The sequence below is a fragment of the Cupressus sempervirens genome, chromosome 3 (assembly GCF_028749045.1).
Source record: "Cupressus sempervirens isolate cs-2001-9-10 chromosome 3, ASM2874904v1, whole genome shotgun sequence".
Lineage (NCBI taxonomy): Eukaryota > Viridiplantae > Streptophyta > Pinopsida > Cupressales > Cupressaceae > Cupressus > Cupressus sempervirens.
This window is the reverse complement of record NC_143120.1, coordinates 638,197,811-638,204,610: the sequence shown is the minus strand read 5'-3', so window position 1 is coordinate 638,204,610 and position 6,800 is coordinate 638,197,811. Positions and strand designations below refer to the sequence as shown.

General features: G+C 38.1%; 1 pseudogene; it reads right to left on the bottom strand.

Annotated features, from left to right (window-relative positions):
- Positions 1-3,183: 3,183 nt before the first annotated feature.
- On the bottom strand, positions 3,184-6,346 carry LOC149568294 (G-type lectin S-receptor-like serine/threonine-protein kinase At2g19130; annotated as a pseudogene).
- Positions 6,347-6,800: the final 454 nt, after the last annotated feature.

The following is a 6,800-nucleotide window of genomic DNA, read 5'->3' as shown; positions in this document are numbered from 1 at the left end:
TTCATCATTCTTGCTAAGTTTTATACCCAATGCAACTAGTGTAGGGGATGAATTCACATTTGTCATTTTAAATCTTTTCAACAAATCAGTAGCATACTTACTTTGACCAATGAAAATGCCTTGATCATTTTGATTTACTTGTATCCCAAGAAAATATCTCATGAGTCCCAAATCAGTCATATCAAATTCATTTTTCATGGCTACCTTGAAATTGTTAATTGACATATTACCAGTGAATATCAAATCATCTACATATAAGAAAACTATTAATATTTCTCCTTCATTGTTCACTTTGACATACAAAGTTGGTTCATAGCCACACTTACTAAAACCATTATTCACAAAATAAGAGTCTATTCTACTGTACCAAGCTCTAGGAGCTTGCTTCAAGCCATATAGTGCCTTCTTCAGCTTGTATACCTTATGTTCTTCTCCCAAAATTTCATATCCCGGTGGTTGTTTTATATACACTTCTTCTTCTAAAATGTCATTCAAGAATATTGATTTCACGTCCATTTGATAAACCTTCCAATTATTTTGGGCTGCATTGGATAAAATCATTCTAATAGTGTCTAATCTTGCCACAGGTGCAAATGTCTCATTGTAGTCTATACCCGGTTGTTGTGTGAAGCCTTTGGCTACTAGTCTTGCCTTGTGTTTCTCTACTTTTGCATCAGCATTATATTTTTTTTTGTATACCCACTTAACTCCAATCACATCCTTGCCTTTAGGAAGATCTACTAAGTCCCAAGTATCATTTTTTCTATTGACTGAATTTCTTCATCCATGGCTGAAATTGTTTTGTCATCTTTAATAGCTTCTTCAAAATAAATTGGATCAGCATGTGCTAAGAGTGCAAAATTAATGCATAAGTCATCATTTTCAGCCTCTTTTAATTCATCATATATGTCTCTAAGACTTCGTGTCTTCCTTGAAGTATTTATAGATTTTGATCTTAATGAAGCAAGTGTTGGATTAGATGATTCACTGCTATTAGTGCTTGCTAGAGTAGTAGTGTTTTGAGTGGTAGGTGCTCTTGTAGGTGTTTTATGAACATTTGTTTGTATTGTAGAATGCACATCTTGAGTTTCATTTTCTTCATTTTCTTGTGGAACACTAGCTGCAACTGTAGTTGACTTATCCAAGCTACCATCCCATGCTTTTTCTTCTACAAACTCAACATCATGACTTATTATTAACATTTTTGTGATGGGATTGTATAGCCTATATGCCTTAGATTCTTCACTATATCTCACAAATATGCACTTCTCTCCTCTATCATCCAATTTTTGTCTCACTTCTTGAAGTAACAATGAGTATGCAACACAACCAAATATTCTCAAATGTGCTACATTGTGCTTCCTTTTGCTCCAAACTTCTTCTGGTGTTTTATTTATTACTACTTTTGTTGGACATCTATTTAGTATGTATGTTGAACATGCAACTGCTTCAGCCCAATACTCATTTGGCAAGTGTTTTTTCTTTAACATACTCCTTGTCATCTCCATAATTGTTCTATTTTTTCTTTCTACTACTCCATTTTTTGTGCAGTGTACCTTGCTATAAATTTTTTCCATATGCCATTTTCTTTGCAAAAATTTAGAAAATCATTTGATATGTATTCTCCACCTTGATCAGTTCTTAATGTTTTAATAGAGTATCCACTTTCTTTCTCAACTTTTGCCTTCAATTCTTTAAAGACAACAAATACATCTGATTTATACTTCACAAAATAAACCCAAACTTTTCTATTGAAATAATCAATAAATGTTAAGAAATAAAGTTTTCCACTTAAGGATGGTGTTTGCATTGGCCCACAAAGATCTAAATGGACTATCTCAAGTGGATGTTTTGTTCTATAAGACTTTCCAACTGAAATTTTTTCTCTATGTTGCTTTGCCAAAATACAACTCTCACATGTTGTCTTAAGTGGCTCTATTGATGGCAACCCATAGACCATTTGTTTCTTATATAAGAGTTGTAACCCTTTAAAGTTTAAATGACCAAACTTTAAATGCCATAGCCAAGATTCATTTTTGTGTAAAGCTTTGAATGCAGATTCAGCTACTTTTTGCAATTCATTTGGCACTAAGAATAATTCACTTTGGATTTTAAGTGGGAACATTCTATTTTGTGTCATTTCAACTTTTGCAATCAGCCTATTGCTTGGTCTTTTATCTAGAATCACACATTCACCATTTTCAAAATGTATTCTATATCCCTTTTGTACTAGTTGTCCAATGCTTATGAGATTGTGTTACAATCTGGGAACATAATATACCTCAGGAATTTCCTTTTCTTCACCTTTCTTAGTTCTTATGCTAATTGACCCTTTTCCCATGACTAAGATTTGATGATCATTCCCCAACTTAACCTCTGATTTTACTTATTCATCTATTATTGAGAATATCTCCTTAGACCCACTCATATGGTTACTACAAACACTATCTAAGAACCATACTTCTTTAGAACTCTCTTGTGCAACATTGCATGTTATCAAGATGGTGTTTTGCTCACTAGTGTTGAGCTGACTTTTATTTGTAAAATGTGCCTTTTGCCTATTTATGTCATATTGTCTTTTTCTACACTAAGATGCAAAATGCCCAAATTTATTACAATAATAACATTGGATGTTAGATTTGTCATACTTTTCTCCTTAATGATGGTGCTCCCCCTTCCTCTTGTTGATGTGAAATTGGTTTGTGAGCTTAATTTTGGCCTTCTACTCTCAAACTGTTGATTTTCTCTTCCTCCTCTTGGTGTAAAACATCCTTTGCCTCTACTATGATATGATCTTCCTCTTGTTCTTCCAAATGAAAGTTGAGTCTTGAAAGCATTCTCCAATGATGAAGTTCTCGAACAATTCAACCTTTGTTCATGTGATAAGAGAGAACCCATTAACTCATCTATTGATAGCAAGGAGAGATCCTTAGATTCTTCAATGGCTGCAACTCTTGAATCAAACTTATTTGGTAGACTTCTAAGTATTGTCTCTACAACTTGTTGATCCCCAAGGGTTTCTCCATATGATCTAATCTGATTTACTATCCCCATTGTTTGAGTGAGGAATGAGTCTATTGAATATGAATCTTTCATTTGCAAGTTTTCAAAATCTCTTCTAAGATTTTGTAACTTTGAAGTTTTTACCTTTCTTGTGCCCTGGTATGTTGATTGCAAGTTGTCTCATGCTTGCTTTGAGCTTGCGGTAGTAGCTACCTTTGGAAATATTGCTTCCTCCATTGCCTGTTGAATAAAGAACAGTGCCTTAGCATCCTTTTTGCTATTTTTCTTTAATAAATCTTTTTCAGCTTGTGAAAGAGCTTGATATGCCTGCTGGTCTGCTAGTTTAGGGAACCGACTTTCAATTAAATCCCAAACATCCTGAGAACAAAAAAGTGTTTTCATTTTGATGCTCCAATAATCATAATTTTTGCCATTAAAAGGTTGCAATTTGTGGCTGTGAAATACTTCCACTGGTTCCTGCCATGATTTAACAGTAAAACTTTCTGATTTGTAATCACTACAAACCCTTTCTCTTCCTTCTTCACATAGCAAGTATAATCTCTTCCTTAGATCTTTTTGCTCTCATTTTCCCTTCACCCACAATGACATCTGCCTATAAAAATAATGCCCAGATTTTCTACAGCTCTGATACCAATCTGATGGATAGGTAGAGGACAAAACATAACAAAGACACAAAATAATACAATGTGCTGCCGCACAATAAACTGTATTATATTTCATTCCACCATAATATCAAATGAGTACATACTGCCTTTTATAAGAAAGCATACAATATTCCAGAGAAATCTACTATTAGCTGAGAAGACAAAACATCTACAAACTTCTAGAAAAATATTACAGCCAACTCAACCTTTGGAACAAACCCTAAACCTAAACTTAATAATCTACAAGTATAGTTTAAAATGAGAGATCTAGAACTCTCGATGAGAAGAAAGCAATAAATAAAGTAGTTGGAGTAGGTAAGAGCATGAAAGATTAAACAGATAGCTGGAAGCCTACATCACCAACAGTTCTACATTAGACTCTGATATGCCTTCCAACTTCCGAACAACTTGGCTGATGCTCGTCCTCCCATACTCATCCTCCTCAATGCACTGAATGCTCACCATGGCCGCTCTTCTCACCTCTTCCACATCTGCCTTCTCTGCAATCTTTTCATCCACGATGCCCATAATGTTTCCCTTCTCAATTTCAGCCGTTGCCCACGTCGGAAAGTATTGAGAGTCCGGCACACTCAAATCATTGTTTCGTCGGCCTGAGATGATCTCGAGCAGAGTCATGCCAAAACTGTAGACGTCCGCCTTCACTGTGATCGGCAGACCAAAAATCCACTCGGGAGCCAAATACCCTCTCGTTCCTCTTATCGTCGTCAGCACTCTGCTCACATCTCTACCCACAAGGTTTGCCAGCCCAAAATCAGCCACTTTGGGGGAAAAATCTACATCTAGAAGAATGTTATCTGGCTTGATATCACAGTGGAAGATCTGATCCCTCCATTCCTCGTGCAGATAAGCCAACGCTCTCGCAGTCCCCAGGGCGATGCCAAATCTGGTTTTCCAGTCCAACACTATTTTTGCCGGTTTAAACATGCGGGATAGGAAAGAGTCGAGAGACCCATTCTGCATGTAGTCATAAACAAGCATTCTATCAGACCCCTCTACACAGAATCCCCGGAGCTTCACCAGATTCACATGATGTATGTTTCCCATGGTACTTATTTCTACACGAAATTGTTTTTTCGATTGTGCAGGGCCCTCTATTCTTTTCACGGCCACGAGAATTCCATCCGCCAGAGTTCCTTTGAAAACAGAGCCAAATGCTCCCTTTCCCAACTGATGGGAGAAATTGTTGGTCGCAGTTTTGAGCTCTTTGAAGCTGAACGTTCTCAGCAATATTGTCGTGTTGCAGTCCTCCACTTTCTCGGTCAGTTTTCCTCGCATGCGCCGAAGGAGCCATGAAAACATAGCACCCAAAAGAGCTACGGCCAAAGGAATTGATACGGAGAGCCCAATTATTCTCCTGCTCCTTCCTGTGTCAGGTGAGGGCTGGGGCACATCGGAAGCAGCCAATTGGACGAATAAGGTCAACTGGGTAGTAGAAGAAGTTGCCTGCAGGCTCAACATATCTCCAAACCACAATTTACAAACAGAATCAGTGAAAGCAAAGGCCGTGCAGGAGCACTTATGGAGGCAGGCAGTTTTACATCGTGAAAGAGTGGGTTGTTGGCCATACTGAACAGGTTCTTCATTGGACAAGGTCGTATTACTGATTTGGACAAAACCATCTGCTATCGTGTGACTCGCACTGCCATTGATGGTGGAGTAGTTTAGTGGAGTACGCCAAATACAGCCGCTTGACCACCACTCCTGAGAACGCCATGCAATTGAATCTCTTGGCTGAAAACCTTGCACACATTCGCACAACTGAACGTTAATCTGGGTGAAGCAGAATCCATAAGCCCCGCATACGCCGTACACACTGCAACTCGACATGGGTGCATTGAAGGCCACGTTCCACATTTTTTGTTAAGCCAAAAGTGAGCGGTCAGCGCTCCGTTGCTGTGGATAATTTGCCTCACCATCATGGTCGAACTAGCCGTGGGTGTGAGCCAGTATGTGTAGTAGATTCTTGTCAGAGATTCTTCCACCAATCTTTGCTTAATCAAAGTATCTGATTCTGTCTGTGGCATGTTGGAAAAATATCTACCAATCCATTCTCCCGAGGTGTGATATGAAACACCATTTTTATACTGCAGCATATAATTTGTCGCTCCAGGAGACGGATTCAGTTGCAACGAGAAAGGCTCGGGCGCTGGATCCTTGGAACTCTTCCAAGAAGTCAATTTCAAACCTTTTGAAAGCTTCATGGTAGGCATAAAATGATCTGTGGGGTTCACAAAGCTCTCCCACACAACCTCGCAAGTCATGTTTTGGAAGCCAAAGAGAACTAAATTACTAGTGTCAAGTACAGACGCCATTGATGCCTTATTAGTTTGCTGAGTAGTATTAGTGGACCAAATGGCTTTTCCTTGAAAATCAGATACAGTGAGGTAACCAGACGTAGAGAGAATCAAAACGCCCGGCATGTCTTTGATGGGAGTTTCTCTGTTAGCCACCCAAATGATGGTCTTGACAGAGATCTGGGCCAATTCAAAAGTGCCATTTTTTGAAACAATAGTTTTCTTTCCCCTCAAAGAATCCCCGAAAGAGAGGGTGTCTCCACCAGCATAGATTAACAGATCACCATTGCGCTGAAGAATGAGCAAAAGTACAAGAGCCAAAATAAAACGATTCAAAAGGTTGAATGCTAATTTGATTTTCATCAGGGACAAATCCAGTCCTTGGTGCACTCTTTCTGCTAGTTCAAGGTTCCGCGGAATGGAAAATATGAATTTCTAATTGTAATGGTAAAACTATTATCTGGAAAAAATTGCCCATTTCAAATGTCTCACTGTTCGAAAATGTCCTGAGCTTTACTTTGTCATCACCAACTACGCGCGTGCCGTTGAACTTTGACTCAAACATAAATAGATGATTACTTAATCAGACATACTTAATTGTCTTTATTTTATTTATTTAGTCAAGGCACTAACCAAAGACCAACCTTTTGTGGAAAGAGATAATTTGTAAGGAGCTGAATTTTTCATATAACGGTAGATACTGTAGGCATGACGACCATAGAAATATATTATCTATTAGGGCCCGTTTGGTTGCTAGAATAGCACACGAATTGGCACTGAAAATTAGAATATAATTTATATTCCCTGTTTGGTTGGC